A 12,648-nucleotide genomic window follows, 5' to 3' on the forward strand; every position below is an offset into this window, starting at 1 on the left:
CTACGCTCCGAAGCGCTGCTTCAGCCGAAAGACGCCGGCCACCGGCGCTTGGCTTCAGACAGCTCCGGAGAGCCGTAGTGTGCGTCTGCACTAGACTGCATCCTAGCGAAAAGCTTTGGCAGTGTGTCTCGCAGGGAGATAGCTTAGGAGCGCAGCGCACTTATGCCTCCCTTGCCCAGAAACACGATTTTACTGCACACTCCAAAAACACTGCTCTTTCCATGTTACTATGTAACCTGATGTCTGACGCCCGTTCTCTTCTGCCCACTCTTGCCCAGCTGGTTGTTGCAGCGTGCACGTGCCTTCCTGGCATTAAGAGCACAGTGAAAGCAATCGCAAAAGTCCAGCAGCTGCTGACTCCCAAACACAAGGCGCTTGTCTACGTTCTTGCTTCTCCACACTTCAACAGAGTCCTTCATTTCTGCAGCTGCCATCGAGTTTTCTGCATCTCGAGCCTTCTGGGACGAGCACCAATTTCCCAGGAGGGGCTGCATCAGGACGAAGTCAAAACCCAGGAAAGTTGTCTCGGAACACCTTCAATAAAGCATGCCAGCAGTGCATTGAAAAGGCAGGTAGCTTTAGCCACCGTCCTCTAGCAGTCGCAAGGCTGTGCACACAATGTCGTCTCCCTGCGGCAACGTTCTTCGCCCTCGTGCAAGCTACCGCTCTGTCCGGCTCCCGGAGCAGGAGAAGCGGCTGCTTCGCGCACACAACAGCGGAGCGGCAGCCGTCCGCTCCGAAGCGCTGCTTCAGCCGAAAGACGCCGGCCACCGGCGCTTGGCTTCGGACAGCTCCGGAGAGCCGTAGTGTGCGTCTGCACTAGACTGCATCCTAGCGAAAAGCTTTGGCAGTGTGTCTCGCAGGGAGATAGCTTAGGAGCGCAGCGCACTTATGCCTCCCTTGTCCAGAAACACGATTTTACTGCACACTCCAAAAACACTGCTCTTTCCATGTTACTATGTAACCTGATGTCTGACGCCCGTTCTCTTCTGCCCACTCTTGCCCAGCTGGTTGTTGCAGCGTGCACGTGCCTTCCTGGCATTAAGAGCACAGTGAAAGCAATCGCAAAAGTCCAGCAGCTGCTGACTCCCAAACACAAGGCGCTTGTCTACGTTCTTGCTTCTCGACAACTCAACGCAGCCCTTCATTTCTGCAGCTGCCATCGAGTTTTCTGCATCTCGAGCCTTCTGGGACGAGCACAAATTTCCCAGGAGGGGCTGCATCAGGACGAAGTCAAAACCCAGGAAAGTTGTCTCGGAACACCTTCAATAAAGCATGCCAGCAGTGCATTGAAAAGGCAGGGAGCTTTAGCCACCGTCCTCTAGCAGTCGCAAAGCTGTGCACACAATGTCGTCTCCCTGCGGCAACGTTCTTCGCCCTCGTGCAAGCTACCGCTCTGTCCGGCTCCCGGAGCAGGAGAAGCGGCTGCTTCGCGCACACAACAGCGGAGCGGCAGCCCTACGCTCCGAAGCGCTGCTTCAGCCGAAAGACGCCGGCCACCGGCGCTTGGCTTCGGACAGCTCCGGAGAGCCGTAGTGTGCGTCTGCACTAGACTGCATCCTAGCGAAAAGCTTTGGCAGTGTGTCTCGCAGAGAGATAGCTTAGGAGCGCAGCGCACTTATGCCTCCCTTGCCCAGAAACACGATTTTACTGCACACTCCAAAAACAGTACTCTTTACAGGGCAATATATAAGCTGCTTTCTGATGGCCGTGATCCCTCCCTGCTCTTGCCCAGCTCGTTGTTTTAACGTGCACATGCCGTCCTGGCATTCAGTGCACAGTGAAAGCAATCGCAAAAGTCCAGCAGCTGCTGACTCCCAAACACAAGGCGCTTGTCTACGTTCTTGCTTCTCCACACTTCAACAGAGTCCTTCATTTCTGCAGCTGCCATCGAGTTTTCTGCATCTCGAGCCTTCTGGGACGAGCACCAATTTCCCAGGAGGGGCTGCATCAGGACGAAGTCAAAACCCAGGAAAGTTGTCTCGGAACACCTTCAATAAAGCATGCCAGCAGTGCATTGAAAAGGCAGGGAGCTTTAGCCACCGTCCTCTAGCAGTCGCAAGGCTGTGCACACAATGTCGTCTCCCTGCGGCAACGTTCTTCGCCCTCGTGCAAGCTACCGCTCTGTCCGGCTCCCGGAGCAGGAGAAGCGGCTGCTTCGCGCACACAACAGCGGAGCGGCAGCCCTACGCTCCGAAGCGCTGCTTCAGCCGAAAGACGCCGGCCACCGGCGCTTGGCTTCGGACAGCTCCGGAGAGCCGTAGTGTGCGTCTGCACTAGACTGCATCCTAGCGAAAAGCTTTGGCAGTGTGTCTCGCAGAGAGATAGCTTAGGAGCGCAGCGCACTTATGCCTCCCTTGTCCAGAAACACGATTTTACTGCACACTCCAAAAACAGTACTCTTCCCAGGGCAATATATAAGCTGCTTTCTGATGGCCGTGATCCCTCCCTGCTCTTGCCCAGCTCGTTGTTTTAACGTGCACATGCCGTCCTGGCATTCAGTGCACAGTGAAAGCAATCGCAAAAGTCCAGCAGCTGCTGACTCCCAAACACAAGGCGCTGTCTACGTTCTTGCTTCTCCACACTTCAACAGAGTCCTTCATTTCTGCAGCTGCCATCGTGTTTTCTGCATCTCGAGCCTTCTGGGACGAGCACAAATTTCCCAGGAGGGGCTGCATCAGGACGAAGTCAAAACCCAGGAAAGTTGTCTCGGAACACCTTCAATAAAGCATGCCAGCAGTGCATTGAAAAGGCAGGGAGCTTTAGCCACCGTCCTCTAGCAGTCGCAAGGCTGTGCACACAATGTCGTCTCCCTGCGGCAACGTTCTTCGCCCTCGTGCAAGCTACCGCTCTGTCCGGCTCCCGGAGCAGGAGAAGCGGCTGCTTCGCGCACACAACAGCGGAGAGGCAGCCCTACGCTCCGAAGCGCTGCTTCAGCCGAAAGACGCCGGCCACCGGCGCTTGGCTTCAGACAGCTCCGGAGAGCCGTAGTGTGCGTCTGCACTAGACTGCATCCTAGCGAAAAGCTTTGGCAGTGTGTCTCGCAGGGAGATAGCTTAGGAGCGCAGCGCACTTATGCCTCCCTTGCCCAGAAACACGATTTTACTGCACACTCCAAAAACACTGCTCTTTCCATGTTACTATGTAACCTGATGTCTGACGCCCGTTCTCTTCTGCCCACTCTTGCCCAGCTGGTTGTTGCAGCGTGCACGTGCCTTCCTGGCATTAAGAGCACAGTGAAAGCAATCGCAAAAGTCCAGCAGCTGCTGACTCCCAAACACAAGGCGCTTGTCTACGTTCTTGCTTCTCGACAACTCAACGCAGCCCTTCATTTCTGCAGCTGCCATCGAGTTTTCTGCATCTCGAGCCTTCTGGGACGAGCACAAATTTCCCAGGAGGGGCTGCATCAGGACGAAGTCAAAACCCAGGAAAGTTGTCTCGGAACACCTTCAATAAAGCATGCCAGCAGTGCATTGAAAAGGCAGGGAGCTTTAGCCACCGTCCTCTAGCAGTCGCAAGGCTGTGCACACAATGTCGTCTCCCTGCGGCAACGTTCTTCGCCCTCGTGCAAGCTACCGCTCTGTCCGGCTCCCGGAGCAGGAGAAGCGGCTGCTTCGCGCACACAACAGCGGAGCGGCAGCCGTCCGCTCCGAAGCGCTGCTTCAGCCGAAAGACGCCGGCCACCGGCGCTTGGCTTCGGACAGCTCCGGAGAGCCGTAGTGTGCGTCTGCACTAGACTGCATCCTAGCGAAAAGCTTTGGCAGTGTGTCTCGCAGAGAGATAGCTTAGGAGCGCAGCGCACTTATGCCTCCCTTGTCCAGAAACACGATTTTACTGCACACTCCAAAAACACTGCTCTTTCCATGTTACTATGTAACCTGATGTCTGACGCCCGTTCTCTTCTGCCCACGCTTGCCCAGCTGGTTGTTGCAGCGTGCACGTGCCTTCCTGGCATTAAGAGCACAGTGAAAGCAATCGCAAAAGTCCAGCAGCTGCTGACTCCCAAACACAAGGCGCTTGTCTACGTTCTTGCTTCTCGACAACTCAACGCAGCCCTTCATTTCTGCAGCTGCCATCGAGTTTTCTGCATCTCGAGCCTTCTGGGACGAGCACAAATTTCCCAGGAGGGGCTGCATCAGGACGAAGTCAAAACCCAGGAAAGTTGTCTCGGAACACCTTCAATAAAGCATGCCAGCAGTGCATTGAAAAGGCAGGGAGCTTTAGCCACCGTCCTCTAGCAGTCGCAAAGCTGTGCACACAATGTCGTCTCCCTGCGGCAACGTTCTTCGCCCTCGTGCAAGCTACCGCTCTGTCCGGCTCCCGGAGCAGGAGAAGCGGCTGCTTCGCGCACACAACAGCGGAGCGGCAGCCCTACGCTCCGAAGCGCTGCTTCAGCCGAAAGACGCCGGCCACCGGCGCTTGGCTTCGGACAGCTCCGGAGAGCCGTAGTGTGCGTCTGCACTAGACTGCATCCTAGCGAAAAGCTTTGGCAGTGTGTCTCGCAGAGAGATAGCTTAGGAGCGCAGCGCACTTATGCCTCCCTTGCCCAGAAACACGATTTTACTGCACACTCCAAAAACAGTACTCTTTACAGGGCAATATATAAGCTGCTTTCTGATGGCCGTGATCCCTCCCTGCTCTTGCCCAGCTCGTTGTTTTAACGTGCACATGCCGTCCTGGCATTCAGTGCACAGTGAAAGCAATCGCAAAAGTCCAGCATCTGCTGACTCCCAAACACAAGGCGCTTGTCTACGTTCTTGCTTCTCCACACTTCAACAGAGTCCTTCATTTCTGCAGCTGCCATCGAGTTTTCTGCATCTCGAGCCTTCTGGGACGAGCACCAATTTCCCAGGAGGGGCTGCATCAGGACGAAGTCAAAACCCAGGAAAGTTGTCTCGGAACACCTTCAATAAAGCATGCCAGCAGTGCATTGAAAAGGCAGGGAGCTTTAGCCACCGTCCTCTAGCAGTCGCAAGGCTGTGCACACAATGTCGTCTCCCTGCGGCAACGTTCTTCGCCCTCGTGCAAGCTACCGCTCTGTCCGGCTCCCGGAGCAGGAGAAGCGGCTGCTTCGCGCACACAACAGCGGAGCGGCAGCCCTACGCTCCGAAGCGCTGCTTCAGCCGAAAGACGCCGGCCACCGGCGCTTGGCTTCGGACAGCTCCGGAGAGCCGTAGTGTGCGTCTGCACTAGACTGCATCCTAGCGAAAAGCTTTGGCAGTGTGTCTCGCAGGGAGATAGCTTAGGAGCGCAGCGCACTTATGCCTCCCTTGTCCAGAAACACGATTTTACTGCACACTCCAAAAACAGTACTCTTCCCAGGGCAATATATAAGCTGCTTTCTGACGGCCGTGATCTTTCGATTACTCTTGCCCAGCTCGTTCTTTTAACGTGCACATGCCGTCCAGGCATTCAGTGCACAGTGAAAGCAATCGCAAAAGTCCAGCAGCTGCTGACTCCCAAACACAAGGCGCTGGCTATGTTCTTGCTTCTCGACAACTCAACGCAGCCCTTCATTTCTGCAGTTGCCATCGAGGTCTCTGCATGTCGGAGACTCAGAGGACGAGCACGAGTTTCCCAGGAGGGGCTGCATCAGGAGGAATTCAAAACTCAGGGAATTTGTCCTGGAACACCTTCCATAAGGATGCTAGAAGGGAATTGAAGAGGCAGGCGTGCGGCCACCACCGTCCTCTAGCAGTCCTTAGGGTGCGCGCAGAAGCCCGGTGCTCTGCGGCTTCGTTCTTCGCCCCCGTACAAGCTACTGCTCTGTCCGGCTCCCGGAGCAGGAGAAGCGGCTGCTTCGCGCACACAACAGCGGAGAGGCAGCCCTACGCTCCGAAGCGCTGCTTCAGCCGAAAGACGCCGGCCACCGGCGCTTGGCTTCGGACAGCTCCGGAGAGCCGTAGTGTGCGTCTGCACTAGACTGCATCCTAGCGAAAAGCTTTGGCAGTGTGTCTCGCAGAGAGATAGCTTAGGAGCGCAGCGCACTTATGCCTCCCTTGTCCAGAAACACGATTTTACTGCACACTCCAAAAACAGTACTCTTCCCAGGGCAATATATAAGCTGCTTTCTGATGGCCGTGATCCCTCCCTGCTCTTGCCCAGCTCGTTGTTTTAACGTGCACATGCCGTCCTGGCATTCAGTGCACAGTGAAAGCAATCGCAAAAGTCCAGCAGCTGCTGACTCCCAAACACAAGGCGCTGTCTACGTTCTTGCTTCTCCACACTTCAACAGAGTCCTTCATTTCTGCAGCTGCCATCGTGTTTTCTGCATCTCGAGCCTTCTGGGACGAGCACAAATTTCCCAGGAGGGGCTGCATCAGGACGAAGTCAAAACCCAGGAAAGTTGTCTCGGAACACCTTCAATAAAGCATGCCAGCAGTGCATTGAAAAGGCAGGGAGCTTTAGCCACCGTCCTCTAGCAGTCGCAAGGCTGTGCACACAATGTCGTCTCCCTGCGGCAACGTTCTTCGCCCTCGTGCAAGCTACCGCTCTGTCCGGCTCCCGGAGCAGGAGAAGCGGCTGCTTCGCGCACACAACAGCGGAGAGGCAGCCCTACGCTCCGAAGCGCTGCTTCAGCCGAAAGACGCCGGCCACCGGCGCTTGGCTTCAGACAGCTCCGGAGAGCCGTAGTGTGCGTCTGCACTAGACTGCATCCTAGCGAAAAGCTTTGGCAGTGTGTCTCGCAGGGAGATAGCTTAGGAGCGCAGCGCACTTATGCCTCCCTTGTCCAGAAACACGATTTTACTGCACACTCCAAAAACACTGCTCTTTCCATGTTACTATGTAACCTGATGTCTGACGCCCGTTCTCTTCTGCCCACTCTTGCCCAGCTGGTTGTTGCAGCGTGCACGTGCCTTCCTGGCATTAAGAGCACAGTGAAAGCAATCGCAAAAGTCCAGCAGCTGCTGACTCCCAAACACAAGGCGCTGGCTATGTTCTTGCTTCTCCACACTTCAACAGAGTCCTTCATTTCTGCAGCTGCCATCGAGTTTTCTGCATCTCGAGCCTTCTGGGACGAGCACCAATTTCCCAGGAGGGGCTGCATCAGGACGAAGTCAAAACCCAGGAAAGTTGTCTCGGAACACCTTCAATAAAGCATGCCAGCAGTGCATTGAAAAGGCAGGGAGCTTTAGCCACCGTCCTCTAGCAGTCGCAAAGCTGTGCACACAATGTCGTCTCCCTGCGGCAACGTTCTTCGCCCTCGTGCAAGCTACCGCTCTGTCCGGCTCCCGGAGCAGGAGAAGCGGCTGCTTCGCGCACACAACAGCGGAGCGGCAGCCCTACGCTCCGAAGCGCTGCTTCAGCCGAAAGACGCCGGCCACCGGCGCTTGGCTTCGGACAGCTCCGGAGAGCCGTAGTGTGCGTCTGCACTAGACTGCATCCTAGCGAAAAGCTTTGGCAGTGTGTCTCGCAGAGAGATAGCTTAGGAGCGCAGCGCACTTATGCCTCCCTTGTCCAGAAACACGATTTTACTGCACACTCCAAAAACAGTACTCTTCCCAGGGCAATATATAAGCTGCTTTCTGACGGCCGTGATCTTTCGATTACTCTTGCCCAGCTCGTTGTTTTAACGTGCACATGCCGTCCTGGAATTCAGTGCACAGTGAAAGCAATCGCAAAAGTCCAGCAGCTGCTGACTCCCAAACACAAGGCGCTGGCTATGTTCTTGCTTCTCGACAACTCAACGCAGCCCTTCATTTCTGCAGTTGCCATCGAGGTCTCTGCATGTCGGAGACTCAGAGGACGAGCACGAGTTTCCCAGGAGGGGCTGCATCAGGAGGAAGTCAAAACTCAGGGAATTTGTCCTGGAACACCTTCCATAAGGATGCTAGAAGGGAATTGAAGAGGCAGGCGTGCGGCCACCACCGTCCTCTAGCAGTCCTTAGGGTGCTCGCAGAAGCCCGGTGCTCTGCGGCTTCGTTCTTCGCCCCCGTACAAGCTACCGCTCTGTCCGGCTCCCGGAGCAGGAGAAGCGGCTGCTTCGCGCACACAACAGCGGAGAGGCAGCCCTACGCTCCGAAGCGCTGCTTCAGCCGAAAGACGCCGGCCACCGGCGCTTGGCTTCGGACAGCTCCGGAGAGCCGTAGTGTGCGTCTGCACTAGACTGCATCCTAGCGAAAAGCTTTGGCAGTGTGTCTCGCAGAGAGATAGCTTAGGAGCGCAGCGCACTTATGCCTCCCTTGTCCAGAAACACGATTTTACTGCACACTCCAAAAACAGTACTCTTCCCAGGGCAATATATAAGCTGCTTTCTGATGGCCGTGATCCCTCCCTGCTCTTGCCCAGCTCGTTGTTTTAACGTGCACATGCCGTCCTGGCATTCAGTGCACAGTGAAAGCAATCGCAAAAGTCCAGCAGATGCTGACTCCCAAACACAAGGCGCTGTCTACGTTCTTGCTTCTCCACACTTCAACAGAGTCCTTCATTTCTGCAGCTGCCATCGAGTTTTCTGCATCTCGAGCCTTCTGGGACGAGCACCAATTTCCCAGGAGGGGCTGCATCAGGACGAAGTCAAAACCCAGGAAAGTTGTCTCGGAACACCTTCAATAAAGCATGCCAGCAGTGCATTGAAAAGACAGGGAGCTTTAGCCACCGTCCTCTAGCAGTCGCAAGGCTGTGCACACAATGTCGTCTCCCTGCGGCAACGTTCTTCGCCCTCGTGCAAGCTACCGCTCTGTCCGGCTCCCGGAGCAGGAGAAGCGGCTGCTTCGCGCACACAACAGCGGAGCGGCAGCCGTCCGCTCCGAAGCGCTGCTTCAGCCGAAAGACGCCGGCCACCGGCGCTTGGCTTCGGACAGCTCCGGAGAGCCGTAGTGTGCGTCTGCACTAGACTGCATCCTAGCGAAAAGCTTTGGCAGTGTGTCTCGCAGGGAGATAGCTTAGGAGCGCAGCGCACTTATGCCTCCCTTGCCCAGAAACACGATTTTACTGCACACTCCAAAAACACTGCTCTTTCCATGTTACTATGTAACCTGATGTCTGACGCCCGTTCTCTTCTGCCCACTCTTGCCCAGCTGGTTGTTGCAGCGTGCACGTGCCTTCCTGGCATTAAGAGCACAGTGAAAGCAATCGCAAAAGTCCAGCAGCTGCTGACTCCCAAACACAAGGCGCTTGTCTACGTTCTTGCTTCTCCACACTTCAACAGAGTCCTTCATTTCTGCAGCTGCCATCGAGTTTTCTGCATCTCGAGCCTTCTGGGACGAGCACCAATTTCCCAGGAGGGGCTGCATCAGGACGAAGTCAAAACCCAGGAAAGTTGTCTCGGAACACCTTCAATAAAGCATGCCAGCAGTGCATTGAAAAGGCAGGGAGCTTTAGCCACCGTCCTCTAGCAGTCGCAAGGCTGTGCACACAATGTCGTCTCCCTGCGGCAACGTTCTTCGCCCTCGTGCAAGCTACCGCTCTGTCCGGCTCCCGGAGCAGGAGAAGCGGCTGCTTCGCGCACACAACAGCGGAGCGGCAGCCGTCCGCTCCGAAGCGCTGCTTCAGCCGAAAGACGCCGGCCACCGGCGCTTGGCTTCGGACAGCTCCGGAGAGCCGTAGTGTGCGTCTGCACTAGACTGCATCCTAGCGAAAAGCTTTGGCAGTGTGTCTCGCAGGGAGATAGCTTAGGAGCGCAGCGCACTTATGCCTCCCTTGTCCAGAAACACGATTTTACTGCACACTCCAAAAACACTGCTCTTTCCATGTTACTATGTAACCTGATGTCTGACGCCCGTTCTCTTCTGCCCACTCTTGCCCAGCTGGTTGTTGCAGCGTGCACGTGCCTTCCTGGCATTAAGAGCACAGTGAAAGCAATCGCAAAAGTCCAGCAGCTGCTGACTCCCAAACACAAGGCGCTTGTCTACGTTCTTGCTTCTCGACAACTCAACGCAGCCCTTCATTTCTGCAGCTGCCATCGAGTTTTCTGCATCTCGAGCCTTCTGGGACGAGCACCAATTTCCCAGGAGGGGCTGCATCAGGACGAAGTCAAAACCCAGGAAAGTTGTCTCGGAACACCTTCAATAAAGCATGCCAGCAGTGCATTGAAAAGGCAGGGAGCTTTAGCCACCGTCCTCTAGCAGTCGCAAAGCTGTGCACACAATGTCGTCTCCCTGCGGCAACGTTCTTCGCCCTCGTGCAAGCTACCGCTCTGTACGGCTCCCGGAGCAGGAGAAGCGGCTGCTTCGCGCACACAACAGCGGAGCGGCAGCCCTACGCTCCGAAGCGCTGCTTCAGCCGAAAGACGCCGGCCACCGGCGCTTGGCTTCGGACAGCTCCGGAGAGCCGTAGTGTGCGTCTGCACTAGACTGCATCCTAGCGAAAAGCTTTGGCAGTGTGTCTCGCAGAGAGATAGCTTAGGAGCGCAGCGCACTTATGCCTCCCTTGTCCAGAAACACGATTTTACTGCACACTCCAAAAACAGTACTTCTCCCAGGGCAATATATAAGCTGCTTTCTGACGGCCGTGATCTTTCGATTACTCTTGCCCAGCTCGTTGTTTTAATGTGCACATGCCGTCCAGGCATTCAGTGCACAGTGAAAGCAATCGCAAAAGTCCAGCAGCTGCTGACTCCCAAACACAAGGCGCTGGCTATGTTCTTGCTTCTCGACAACTCAACGCAGCCCTTCATTTCTGCAGTTGCCATCGAGGTCTCTGCATGTCGGAGACTCAGAGGACGAGCACGAGTTTCCCAGGAGGGGCTGCATCAGGAGGAATTCAAAACTCAGGGAATTTGTCCTGGAACACCTTCCATAAGGATGCTAGAAGGGAATTGAAGAGGCAGGCGTGCGGCCACCACCGTCCTCTAGCAGTCCTTAGGGTGCGCGCAGAAGCCCGGTGCTCTGCGGCTTCGTTCTTCGCCCCCGTACAAGCTACTGCTCTGTCCGGCTCCCGGAGCAGGAGAAGCGGCTGCTTCGCGCACACAACAGCGGAGAGGCAGCCCTACGCTCCGAAGCGCTGCTTCAGCCGAAAGACGCCGGCCACCGGCGCTTGGCTTCGGACAGCTCCGGAGAGCCGTAGTGTGCGTCTGCACTAGACTGCATCCTAGCGAAAAGCTTTGGCAGTGTGTCTCGCAGAGAGATAGCTTAGGAGCGCAGCGCACTTATGCCTCCCTTGTCCAGAAACACGATTTTACTGCACACTCCAAAAACAGTACTCTTCCCAGGGCAATATATAAGCTGCTTTCTGATGGCCGTGATCCCTCCCTGCTCTTGCCCAGCTCGTTGTTTTAACGTGCACATGCCGTCCTGGCATTCAGTGCACAGTGAAAGCAATCGCAAAAGTCCAGCAGCTGCTGACTCCCAAACACAAGGCGCTGTCTACGTTCTTGCTTCTCCACACTTCAACAGAGTCCTTCATTTCTGCAGCTGCCATCGTGTTTTCTGCATCTCGAGCCTTCTGGGACGAGCACCAATTTCCCAGGAGGGGCTGCATCAGAACGAAGTCAAAACCCAGGAAAGTTGTCTCGGAACACCTTCAATAAAGCATGCCAGCAGTGCATTGAAAAGGCAGGGAGCTTTAGCCACCGTCCTCTAGCAGTCGCAAGGCTGTGCACACAATGTCGTCTCCCTGCGGCAACGTTCTTCGCCCTCGTGCAAGCTACCGCTCTGTCCGGCTCCCGGAGCAGGAGAAGCGGCTGCTTCGCGCACACAACAGCGGAGAGGCAGCCCTACGCTCCGAAGCGCTGCTTCAGCCGAAAGACGCCGGCCACCGGCGCTTGGCTTCAGACAGCTCCGGAGAGCCGTAGTGTGCGTCTGCACTAGACTGCATCCTAGCGAAAAGCTTTGGCAGTGTGTCTCGCAGGGAGATAGCTTAGGAGCGCAGCGCACTTATGCCTCCCTTGCCCAGAAACACGATTTTACTGCACACTCCAAAAACACTGCTCTTTCCATGTTACTATGTAACCTGATGTCTGACGCCCGTTCTCTTCTGCCCACTCTTGCCCAGCTGGTTGTTGCAGCGTGCACGTGCCTTCCTGGCATTAAGAGCACAGTGAAAGCAATCGCAAAAGTCCAGCAGCTGCTGACTCCCAAACACAAGGCGCTGGCTATGTTCTTGCTTCTCCACACTTCAACAGAGTCCTTCATTTCTGCAGCTGCCATCGAGTTTTCTGCATCTCGAGCCTTCTGGGACGAGCACCAATTTCCCAGGAGGGGCTGCATCAGGACGAAGTCAAAACCCAGGAAAGTTGTCTCGGAACACCTTCAATAAAGCATGCCAGCAGTGCATTGAAAAGGCAGGGAGCTTTAGCCACCGTCCTCTAGCAGTCGCAAAGCTGTGCACACAATGTCGTCTCCCTGCGGCAACGTTCTTCGCCCTCGTGCAAGCTACCGCTCTGTCCGGCTCCCGGAGCAGGAGAAGCGGCTGCTTCGCGCACACAACAGCGGAGCGGCAGCCCTACGCTCCGAAGCGCTGCTTCAGCCGAAAGACGCCGGCCACCGGCGCTTGGCTTCGGACAGCTCCGGAGAGCCGTAGTGTGCGTCTGCACTAGACTGCATCCTAGCGAAAAGCTTTGGCAGTGTGTCTCGCAGGGAGATAGCTTAGGAGCGCAGCGCACTTATGCCTCCCTTGTCCAGAAACACGATTTTACTGCACACTCCAAAAACAGTACTCTTCCCAGGGCAATATATAAGCTGCTTTCTGACGGCCGTGATCTTTCGATTA

This window comes from Lonchura striata, chromosome 6, assembly GCF_050655825.1.
Source record: "Lonchura striata isolate lonStrDom1 chromosome 6, ASM5065582v1, whole genome shotgun sequence".
Classification (NCBI taxonomy): domain Eukaryota; kingdom Metazoa; phylum Chordata; class Aves; order Passeriformes; family Estrildidae; genus Lonchura; species Lonchura striata.